This window comes from Phocoena sinus, chromosome 16 (genome assembly GCF_008692025.1).
Source record: "Phocoena sinus isolate mPhoSin1 chromosome 16, mPhoSin1.pri, whole genome shotgun sequence".
NCBI lineage: Eukaryota > Metazoa > Chordata > Mammalia > Artiodactyla > Phocoenidae > Phocoena > Phocoena sinus.
This window is the reverse complement of record NC_045778.1, coordinates 51,752,353-51,764,967: the sequence shown is the minus strand read 5'-3', so window position 1 is coordinate 51,764,967 and position 12,615 is coordinate 51,752,353.

The following is a 12,615-nucleotide window of genomic DNA, read 5'->3' as shown; positions in this document are numbered from 1 at the left end:
TCAATTATTAATTACCATAATTAAAATCCATGTAAATTCAGTGTTCTGAACAAAATATAAAATGCTTTAATGTAAAAAGAGTGGGCCCCCCCAAAATCTTGAATAAACTTAGCACCCCGGAAAGACAGACACTCCAAATGCACACACAGGTGGTGAATGCGCCTCTGGCACCCCAATTTAAAAAGCAATGGACAATCCAGTCCCCTTACAGATGAGGAAACTGAGGCACAGCAAGAAGTGACTTGTCCAGGGTGGCCCCTGGTTAGTAATAAAAGGCCCTGACCCAGATGTTTCCACCACACCCCTGCTGTCTAGTTTTCTGTTATGGTAAATTAGACAGAGAATGAAAGTATGCTTGTGGCCCTAAACCCAGTGACCACATCCCTGGCCAGACACCGTCCCACCATGCACACCCTCACCGTCTTCCCCTTTGCCATGCTACCAGGTCATCTGTCTTGTAATCATCTCTGTGTATTTATTAAAAATTTGGTGTACCAGCCTTGAGGTGCTCTCTGGCACGGGGGTGGGGTGCATTTGTGTTTGCTTATCACTGTGGCATTTGGGGTCTGAGTTGGCAATGTGACCTCTGACCTGAAGGGCAGACTGCATGTCAGTGAGAGATGTTCAACTTGAACCTTGACTAAATTCAGGTAGTAAAAGAGAAGCAGTTTTCTTCCCAACACAGTTGATAAAGGGCAAGAGATTGAAATAAAGGTAACTCAAGTGGGATTTGGTAACACATGTGCATGCAAGTGCCATGGAGACAGGAAGAGGTTTCCCCAGAGTGGACAACCAGAGTGGGGTCTCTGTGCTAGAAAGCCTTCTTCATCATTACCCTCCAGAGTTCTCCCAATGGCAAAATGGTGAGTACAGATGTTCCCAAACTTTCTCCTTTCACATCACCTTCATGGCACCTGTAGGCCAAAAGAAATACCCAACAGTTCCATTTATTAAGCAGCTGGGTCCAAATAACTTGACGTTATGTCCTAACAACTTAGTAGCCATCTGGGAAAACAATAAATGAATGAATTTTTAAAATAAAAATTTTCATCTTTCTTAAATAATGACTTCCTAAAGGGACGGGTGTCCCTGTTGAGCTCCACAAAGCTGGGAATTGGAGGGACACTGCCACTCTCATCTCCTGCTCCACACTGATCTCCATGTATTCGCTTTCCATCACAGTAACCCCTGAAAACCCAGATTTGTCAATGGGTTTAATGTTGAAACTGTGAAAAACCCAGAGCTAGAAGTCCATGTGGGGTTCGGTGAACGTTCAGCAGCACTGTGTTTCCTGGGACCCCCAAGCACACATGGACAGTGGTTAGAACACAGGCATGGACACTCGCCTGCCAGGACCCGAATCCTGACTGTGCTACTCAGTGTGTGACCTTGGGCAAGTTATTTTAGCTTTAAGTGTTTCAATCTTCCCGTGTATCAAAAGGGTGTAATAGAGCTTCCCTGGTGGCGCAGTGGTTGAGAGTCCGCCTGCCGATGCAGGGGACGCGGGTTCGTGCCCCGGTCTGGGAAGATCACACATGCCGCGGAGCAGCTGGGCCCATGAGCCATGGCCGCCACTGAGCCTGCACATCCGGAGCCTGTGCTCCGCAATGGGAGAGGCCACAACAGTGAGAGGCCCCTGTACAGCAAAAAAAAAAAAAAAAAAAAAAAAGGGTATAATAACAGTACCACCTCACAGGGTTTAGGGGGATTAAATGACGTTCCTACCTGTAACACACTTAGCACAGTTGTCATCCAGGGGACACTGGGTCAGGCTCCGTGCTCAGCACTGTGTGTGGACTTAATGGCTGACCACACATCCCTGTTGCTGAGACAGTCTCAGGTTATGAGATTATTATTAGAACCCTCTTTCGCTCTCAAATTGCTCTGGTTTGGAAGATAAATCATGTGGTAGCCTACCTTTATGTTTTTTGGGTTTTGGTTTTTTTGCGGTACACGGGCCTCTCACTGTTGTGGCCTCTCCTGTTGTGGAGCAAAGGCTCCGGACGCGCAGGCTCAGCGGCCATGGCTCACGGGCCCAACCGCTCTGCCACATGTGGGATCTTCCCGGACCGGGGCACGAACCCGTGTCCCCTGCATCATTGGCAGGCGGACTCTCAACCACTGCGCCACCAGGGAAGCCCTACCTTTATGTTTTGTAACTCATTCAGTGCTCCTCCAGGTTGCAGGCACTAAGATTTGAATCTGAGCAGTCTGATTCCAGGGCCCCTGCTATTAGCCACTAGAGCAGTGCTTCTTACCTGGGGGGAGATTTTAGACACACACACCCTCCACCACAGAGACATTTGGTAGTATCTGGAGACATTTTTGGTTGTCATACTAGGGGATTGCTACTGGCGTCCAGTGGGTAGGGGAGAGGCTAGGGGTGTGGCCGAACATCGTGCAATGCACAGCACAGACCGACAACAAAGAATTGTCCAGCCCCACATACCAATGGTGCTGAGACTGAGAAACCCTGTCCTCTTGAGGCCTCAGCAGACTTTACTGCTTACTATTGATTTCTGTTGTGAAGTCCCACCTTGTGGCAAAAGCCAGAAATGTAATTATTTTCCTGGTAGGAGTTTCACTGCAAACTCTATAAACCCTTTAACCAACTCACTGGTGAAGCTCAGCTTTGTGCTGTGGCCCTAGGTGGCCAAGGCTGCGAAATCCCCTTAGTCCATGGGGCCAGGTACAGAGTCACCAGGGTGGATTGACATCACATGTCCCTTGGAGACAAGACAATAGGAAACCACAGACTGAGCCCTTGTTGTGAGAGTTGTATTCACTGCTTATGGCCATTAATTACTGTTAGTGTTAGTATCATGCTCCCTTGCCTCTTCCACTCTAAGATAAAATGGTAAAAATGGAGACGAGGATCCACCAAATATAAAAATGGACAGTCTAGTTTCCGAGCTAAAGAAGAGGGGACTTTTTCTGTGTGTGGTTTTCTTAATTTCCCTCTGGAAAAACTTTCATAAAGTTTGTATGAAAATGCTTTCCAGCCTGCAGTTTCCTCTCCAAACTTCTCTGTGGGTAGTCTATGGATCATCTATTTACCTATATATCTACATCTATCGGGTCTGAGACATAAGTCCCTGCAGAGGTCAGAGTATCTCCTTGCAAAATTAGGATCTATTCTGGAGCAGAGTGCAAAGGGCGCTTATCCCTGCGTAAACACTTAAACACTTAAAGTCTCCCTCCTGCCTCCGCTCCTCCCATCCTATCAAAGCGGGCTCCCACAAGACCTCAGGCCAAGCTGCCCTGAGTGTTCACAGCTGAGTGACCACCTCAGCCAGGCCAGCAGGGCACAGGGAGGGCCATCTCTTGCTTCTACTCCAAGGAGGCCCAAGGGCACTGAGTGGCCTTCGGGCACATGCAAAGTGGAGGGCATGAGAGCCAGGGCAGGTATCTGTCAATGAGATCTGGTGGCCCAGCCATACCTAACACATGCCATGCTTTATAAAAATTGGAAAAGTGAGCAGACACTTAGGAAAAGGCAAGGTGGATGCAGCCGAGGCTCTGAGCCTGGGGAGCAGGGCCTCGCTGGGTTTCGGCCTCCTCGTGCACCCCTCAGGTGGGTGTCCTTGGCAGGGTTTGCAGGCTTGTGCCGCAAGCTCGTCCTGCCACTTGGTGGTGGTCTCTGCTCCAGCCCTCAGATCCCCCCTCATACCTATCACATAGGGGTTGCTGACTGGATAAAACTGTGTGCGATCAAGCCAACCATTTGCGTGGGGACTGTCCTCAAGTTCACTGTTGTGGGAATCTCGCCTGAGGAGATGTAGGGGTCAGCCTTATAGCAACTGCGAGGACTGAGATGTACAAAGAGGGGCTGGCGCCGGGCCTGATGGTTGGAGTCCTAGTGTGACGACACTTGGTTTCCTGAGGCATACAAAGAGGGAGCCTTTCCAATGCATTTCTTTCCTGCTTGAATTGGCTAGAATTAACTCCTGTCGCTTGTCACCAAGATGCCTAATCTTGGAAGATTCGCCTCCCCAAGGCTTGTTGCTTTAAAGATGGTCTTTATTTTAATGGCAACCAGACTGCCTCTAAAAGGGATTTGGTGATCACCCTGCTCCATTTTTTTTTTTTTTTTGGCCGCACCACATGGCTTGTAGGATCTTAGTTCCCCAACCAGAGTTCAAACCCGGGCCCACTGTAGTGGAAGCGCAGAGTCCTAACCACTGGACCACCAGAGAATTCCTGCATCTTGCTCCACTCTTCCAAAAAGAAGCTGCAAATACAAATTTTTGTACTCAGAAAGGAAAGCAATTCAGAGAAGGTCCATTTCTACGGAAGTGGCAGCTTTTCTCCGTGGGCCCCTCTCAGTGAGGAGCCACAATGGCCAGTCTAGGAGGAAAAGTGGCCCACACGACGCACACTGATGGCTCCATCCTTACCACACGCCTGGCACCAGGCCAGGCCCTAGAAATGTGAAGACAGGGTGGGTGATGTCAGCACAGTCCCAAAGGAGCCTTCTGCAATCCAAGATGTGATTTCACTGAAATTCTGCATTTCCCAAGAAGACCATTGGCCAAGGTCTTAAACAGTATATTGCAAGATTTCTCTTGCATCACTTTTTTTTTTTTTTACTTCTTTATTCCTTCTATGTTTCTGATTATAAAACAGGAAGATTTGGAAAATGCAAGAAATAACTCAGAGAAAATAAACATAACCATCATTCTTCCAAGCAGTGATAACGCCATGCAGTTTTGTCGTGTAGACTTCCAGTGTTTTTTCTGTGCATCTGAGGCTGTCTGTAGGCATACAGGTACTTTACAAACTGGGGGTCAGGGCGCACCCACTATTTTATAATATGGATTTTAAAAATTTCCTGAAACATTATTTTTCTGTTCTGTCCTTCCGTTCCCCCAATGCACATGGCTGCCCCATGATACACCTCTTACTGCCCAGAGCTTGGCTGCAGGTGGGGGACACACCCAACCACACAGTCTCCAACAATGGCTCCCAGAAGCCCGTCCTTGCTTCACTTTCCACTGGTCTAAAGTGAAACAAGAAAAATATAGACTACATAGTTTTTTATGGGGCTAAGTACATCCACTTTTAATTGTAAGGTTGTGTTCTGCTGACTTTTATGCTAAACTTCTTTTTTTTTTAGGACAGAGTATTTTTAAAAAAGAAAAAACCCTAAGGGGCTTCCCTGGTGGCATAGTGGTTAAGAATATGCCTGCCAATGCAGGAGACACGGGTTTGAGCCCTGGTCCGGGAAGATCCCACATGCCGTGGAACAACTAAGCCTGTGCACCACAACTACTGAGCCTGTGCTCTAGAGCCCACGAGCCACAACTACTGAGCCCATGTGCCACAACTACCGAAGCCCATACACCTAGAGCCCGTGCTCCCAACAAGAGAAGCCACCACAATGAGAAGCCCACGCACCAAAACAAAGAGTAGCCCCCACTCGCCACAACCAGAGAAAAGCCCGCGTGCAGCAACGAAGACCCAATGCAGCCAAAAATAAAATAAAATAAATTAATTTTTAAAAAATAAAAAGAAACAACCCCATGTAAAAAGGTTGACCTATGTAAAAACCCTATGAGACTTATCGAGATTTATAATAGAAAAAAATTATCCCGACCTGTGAGGTCCTAAAAGCCAGGAACTTCTGCTCCAGGACTCCAGGAGAACTCAGTCCAGGCACACAAGCCCAGACCATGACTATAATAAGGATGCATGGATTTATACAAGAAAAGACCTCCAAATTCAAAAAAACCTTTCATGTTCATGCTCTTATCTCCTCCTGAGGACTGCTATCCAGGGCAGGTAGTGTAGTCTCTCATTCTACAGATGAGGCAGCAGAAGGGCTCAGCAGGGCAAAGGGAGAGGGTCCAGCTCACATGGCTGGTTAGGCCCAATGGAGTAGACCCAAGTTCCTGACTCCCATCCCAGTGACCTTGGATGGGATCTTCTCGGAGCCACAGCTTTGAGGTGACGCTGGCTCCCACTCAGAGTAGAGATGTGCAGTTGCAGAATTGAACTTGTTGGAACATTCTGGAATTCCTCTTCAGGAGACACAAAGTTACAATGCACTTAAGTGGCCAGAAACCCAGGCCTGGGAGTTTCTGCTGCTCCTGCTGCTCCTGCAGAGATGCAGCCACAAGCCCAGCGATGAACTTTGGCAGCAAATGCCTGATCATATGGGCGGCAGCCTCCAAGGTTGGGTGATTGTTTCTGTAGCATACTGGGACGAGTGACATCATGCCTCTATAGCTCTGTTTCCTCATCTATAAAATAAGAATCACAGGCCCATGTAAAGATAATGACTGTCAGGTCTTTAGCACAGGGCCTAGCACAGAGTAAGGACTTCATAATTGTACAACTGTGTTATTGTTTTCAGCACCTGACACATAGTGGATGCTTAAAAATATTTCTGGGCTTCCCTAGTGGCGCAGTGGTTGAGAGTCCACCTGCCGATGCAGGGGACACGGGTTCGTGCCCCGGTCTGGGAAGATCCCACATGCCACGGAGCGGCTGGGCCCGTCCCGTGAGGCATGGCCGCTGAGCCTGCGCATCCGGAGCCTGTGCTCCGCAACGGGAGAGGCCACAACACTGAGAGGTCCGCGTACTGAAAAAAAAAAAAATATATATATATATATTTCTGATAATGGAGTAATTAAATAGATGAATGAATAAATGAATGAACGAAAATGAAATTTTGAGCTTTTGTGTGTCGTCCAGATACCTCTCTGCTGTCTAAGGCTTGGTCCTTGGGAGTGTGAAATGTGTGGACAGCTAGGAGGGGAGGGAGTGATCCATCACCATATCAGTGTTCTCTCCAACCACCTACCCCACCCGCCAAAAAAGGAGACAGAGAGGAAATTAACAAGCAGGGCTAGAGGAGAAGACAGAAAAGAGAAGGAAATTTTGAGAGAAGGATCATTGATGTAGGACATGTTCTGAGCATAGGGTTCTTCCTTTGCTGGGAAATGTGGGCCCAGGTGATATAGGTCCCCAAAGGAGAGAAGACTCATGTCAGGGAGAGGGGGAGTCCAGTGAGGGCCGAGTCACCAAAGCTGAGACCCCGCGGAGGTGCTGGGAAGACACACAGGCCCTGCGTGGTGCACTCAGCGGTCTGTTCCCTCTGTGCTCTGTTCACCTGCCAGAGGCTGACGGACAGCCTCTCAGGAAGAGCTTCATGGGGTAATGAAAGGGTCTTGGCACATCAGGGCCCTCAGAGGCTAGTGAGCTGGGTCTATGGCCATACACAACAGAGAGAGTAAGCACCCCGTTCAGAAGCGGTGTGCTCCTTCGCATAGCCATCGCCCTCTGGGACCTCAGCTCCTTCTCTCACAACTGAAGATGCTAAACAAAATAAGCTCTAGAAACCTTGCCAGCCAGGGTCTTGTGGCAGTCTGGGGAGGCCTTGAAAAGCTGCTCCACACTGCCCCCTCGTGGCATCTGGCTACAGTGACCATTGTCCCTCAAAGCTCAGGTGTCCATCCATCCATCTATTCATCCATCTTTTCTTCTCTCCATTCAAAAACACTAACAGGGGGACTTCCCTGGTAGCGCAGTGGTTAAGAATCCGCCTGCCAATGCAGGGAACACGGGTTCGAGCCCTGGTCCAGGAAGATCCCATATGCCGTGGAGCAACTAAGCCTGTGCACCACAACTACCGAGCCTGTGCTCTACAGCCCGTGAGCCACAACTACTGAGCTCGCACGCCACAACTACTGAAGCCCGCATACCTAGAGTCCGTGCTCTGCAACAAGAAAAGCCACAATGAGAAGCCTGCACACCGCAACGAAGAGTAGCCCCTGCTCACTGCAACTAGAGAAAGCCTGCCCGTAGCAACGAAGACCCAACGCAGCCAAAAATAAAAATTAATTAATTAATTAATTTAAAAAAAACCACACAGGCACTCTGCCAGTTGTTGAGGACACCATAGCAAATGATATATAGTCCCTGTCCTAAAGGGAAACTCACAAAACATAGATAAATATGGGACCACTGAGTGGATATTGCGATAGGGTCTTGGATGAAATGTCATGGAGATAGGTGGGACTAGTAGCTGACCCTCCTGGAGGACTCAAGCAGGATGCAGAGAGGAGCTGATCGGTCATTCAACAGACAAGCACTGAGTGACGTACAGAAATGAATTGGGGTAGGGGTGAGGCAAGTGCATGAACATCTCTAGAAGGGGGAGGGCATACGTGGAAAAGCCAAGGAACAAGCGAGTCAGTCCCTACCCAGGGTTTCACCTCGCCTTGTCCAGACTTGTGGGTTCTTAACAGACACGGTCACCTGGAGTGTGGGGCAGGGACTGATCCGGGGCATTGCCCTTAATCTGCTTTCTGGGCTTTTCTAAGGGAGAAACCCATTAGAGCAGTTTTTCAACTCTCTCCCCGCAGATGGGGTTCCATCTGGGATAAGAATCAATGCTTAAAAAAAAATGACTTCTGTCTTTGCAACCTAGTTTTGGGAGCTGAATTCATCTCTGAGGCTGCTTTAACGGGCCTTTGCTTCTGCAGAGGGAAAACCAGAGCTGAGTCCTAAGGGGAGAGGATGTGACAAATCAGAGCCGAGTGCTCTGTTGCATTAAGAGAAAGCGTCATCCCCAGGGGCTTGGTGTATCTCTGAGGAGTGTATCAGCTCTTCGTTTCAGAGGCTGGGGGGAGAAAGAGCCCTGGGTGCACATCTGGAGTGGGGGCTGGGAGGCAATAACGACCTGAAGGAGCAGAGCCGCGAGGAGAAGTGAGGACCAGGTGGTACTCGGAGCTGCGGGCTGAACGCAGCCAAATGAGGAGACTGGGCTCCTGCTGCCGGTGGGGGCTTGAATGATGGGTCTTTGGATTTTTAAGTATGAGGACACGGTGGAAAAGAGACCTTGAGACATAGATCACACGCCTATTTCACACACGTGTATGCACACACACATAATACAAAATACTGCTGGGGGATGTATACATACTTTATGGATGCCCTTTTGAACCCCATCCCGTAACTGGAAGATATCCCACATTGTGGGTCCTGCCTCCCCAAGGTCACAGGCTGATGCTGGTTTTCTCAGCTCCGTTGCAGCAAGGCATGTATCCTAGGCTTAGCCAATCAGACACCCCATGACAGACTTGGCCTCCAGGAGAGGACATGAGGGAGCTGGCGCTGCACAGAATCCATCTGGGGTGAGGGGTTTCCGGCACCCGGTGGCCAGCACCAACAGTGTGAGCAGAGCATGAAGTCTGTGCCCTGAGGTCCAGCCCCCAGACTGGGAAGTCTCCAAAACCAATTCTCTGCCCTCCTACCCCCACCTCGGAGATCCTGCAGGTTACATAACGCCTTTTCTGTTTAATGCAGCAGGGCGGGTTTTTATATGAATTTTGCTCCTTCTGTGCTAACATTTTTCTTAACCTCAGAGCCCTCTGACCTGGTGTCATCAGAGTCCCAACTCCCTGGGAAAACAGCAGCCTTAACTGAGCATTGTTTGAGGGCAGGCACCAGGTCCTTCCTTTCTCTAACCACTGCAGGAACAGGCTGTGAGGCCTGGCTAACTTTCTCCTAGTTTACTTTCCCTCTCTCCAAGCTGCATTGCAAAATCAGCCCCTTCTGTCTTGCCAGCCACTTCACCTCCCCTTTCTCCTCCTCTCTCGAAGCTCCTGCTGTTTCTAACAATTTGCCAACTGAACGTTTTTCCAGGGCCCAGCATCACCTGGCATTGAGTGGGGACCCTGAGGGTGTGAGGGTGTGAGAAGGGAGGGGGAGGCGGGACCTGCTGTCAGACCGTAAAGTAAGAAAGAGCAACTCCAGGTTGAAGTGGCTGACAGCGCTTTCTCTTTTCTCATAACTTAGGAATCTATTCTCTATATTTTTATGCATGGAGCAGTTTTCTTCTTTCTTTTGCAGGGGAGGGGGACTGAGGGGGATGAGATTTTTCTGAATTCAGTCTTTCCTAACTTGTTAAAAATAATAGGTGACATTTACTGCCCTCCTATGGGACAAGCACTTGACGTGATTGACTCTGTAAATCTCAGAAAACCCCGTGTGGGAGGTGAGCAGCCCTTTACTATTAATGTCCCCATCTTACAGCTAAGAAAACTGAGACCCAAGAGTATATTGTCAGAAATCTTGGTTGGGAACCCCACTCAAAATTAAACAAACTGGGACTTCCCTGGTGGTCCAGTGGTAAAGAATCTGCCTTACAACGCAGGGGACGTGGGTTTGATCCCTGTTCGGGAAACTAAGATCCGACATGCCGTGGGGCAACTAAGCCCCTGCGCCACAACTACTGAGCTCACGTGCCTAAACAAGAGAGGCTGCATGCCGCAAACTACAGAGCCCACGTGCTCTGGACCCCACGCACCACAACTAGAGAGAAGCCCACATGCCACAACAAAAGATCCGACGTGCTACAACTAAGATCCGACACAGCCAAAAAATAAACAAATTAAATAAATATTTTTAAAAATTGTCTGCAGGGCTTCCCTGGTGGTGCAGTGGTTGGGAGTCCGCCTGCTGATGCAGGGGATGCGGGTCCATGCCCCAGTCCGGGAGGATCCCGCATGCCGCGGAGCGGCTGGGCTTGTGTGCCTTGGCCGCTGGGCCTGCGCGTCCGGAGCCTGTGCTCCGCAACGGGAGAGGCCACAGCAGTGAGAGGCCCGCATACTGCAAAAAAAAAAAAAAAAATTGTCTGCATACTCTCTAAAAAAAATTAAACAAACAAACAAAAAAGAAGAAAGAGGAAGAGGAGGGGAAGAGGAAGGGGGAAAAGAAAGGGGAAAAGCCATGTTCTGGCTCAGGTAAGCAGAAAGGCCAGTAGGTGGATCTGGCTTTTAGACACACAGGATCCAGGAACACAAACAACTTGTCTGAGCTTCTGTCAGCCTCCTGACTCTCTTCTCTCAACTGGCCTGTTTCAGGCAGCTCATCCCCTAGTGGGAGCACAGAGGCCACAGTAGCTCTTGCCCACTTCCTACAAACTCAAAAAACTCTTTTCTAACACTTTTGGCAGAATTCCCAACGATGGCTCTCATTGGCTGGGTTGGGGTTACATGCCCATCCCTGGATCTGGACCAAGTCTGGGAAAGGGTAGGTTCTGCAGAGAAAAGTCAAAATGCTGAGACCAGAGAGATGGAGAAGGGATTCTGGGTAGGCTAAAGCCACAGGGGTCGGGGGTCCACAACATGAAAAGTGGATGTGCCAGTTCAAAGTCCGGTGTGACTTCAGCATCTGCTGTGACTTTATCTGAGGTCCACGAATGGCCCAGGAGATCTGGGCTCTAGTGCTGGTTTCATCACTAACTAGCTGTGTTGACCTTGCAGACTTATCACTTAGACCCTCATTTTCTCTTTTACAAAACAGAAATAATAATTCCTGTCCAATCTCCTTCATTGAATTGTTGTAGAAATCAAATTAGACCTTGAATTAAAAAGCACTTTGAAGAGTCAAATATAAGGTATTATATTATTCCTACGTATACCTTCCGCTTGGTTTGTTGAAACTAGCTTAAAATCCTCTATATTTTCCTAATTCCATTTCTGATTTTCCTTTTTAAAAATTCATTACAAAAGTAATACATACTATAACCTATTTTAAAATATAAGGAAGAAAAAAATAAAATAAAGGAAAAATAACCTATAATCCTCCCCATCCTTAAATAACTATTATTAACATTTTGGTATTATTCCTTTCTTGTCTCTTTTTCTGTGTGTATGGATACATGTATGGTTTTCTGTAATATAGATGGCATATATAATACAGTTTTAAAATCTGCTTTTTCCTATAAATCATGTTGTGAACATTTTACATGACATTAAATAGTTTTCTATAACATCAATTTAATGGCAGAATGGTCTTTCATAGTTTAACAAAACACCTCTTGTTAGACATTTGGATTGTCTCTAATCTTTCCCTGTTAGCAAAAATACTACAGGACACACCCTAATAACTATTTCCCCACATTCATGACTATGTCCTTAGGAAATTTTCTAGATATGGAATTTCTGGGTCAAATACTTTGCAAAATTCTAGGGCTTCCCTGGTGGTGCAGTGGTTGAGAGTCCGCCTGCTGATGCAGGGGACACGGGTTCGTGCCCAGGTCTGGGAAGATCCCACATGCCACGGAGCGGCTAGGCCCTTGAGCCATGGCCGCTGAGCCTGCGTGTCCGGAGCCTGTGCTCCGCCACGGGAGAGGCCACAACAGTGAGAGGCCCGCGTACCGCAATAAAAAAAAAAAAAAAAAAAAAAAAAAACTCTAAAGTTTTTGGCATCTATTGCATACCCAGAAATTTTGCACCAAATTATACTCCCATAAGCGGTAGATACATGCCCATTCCTGCATCAGCTATTTTAGTTGGTGTTTTTAAAACTCTAACAGGGACTTTCCTGGTGGTGTGGTGGTTAAGAAGCCACCTGCCAATGCAGGGGACACGGGTTTGAGCCCTGGTCTGGGAAGATCCCACATGCTGCACAGCAACTAAGCCCCAGTTCCACAACTACTGAGCCTGCACTCTAGAGCCCACAAGCCACAACTACTGAGCCCACGTGCCTAGAGCCCGTGCTCTGCAACAGAGGAGCCATCTCACTAAGAAGCCCACGCACCGCAACAAAGAGTAGCCCCCACTCGCCACAACTAGAGAAAGCCCGCGCGCAGCAACAAAGACC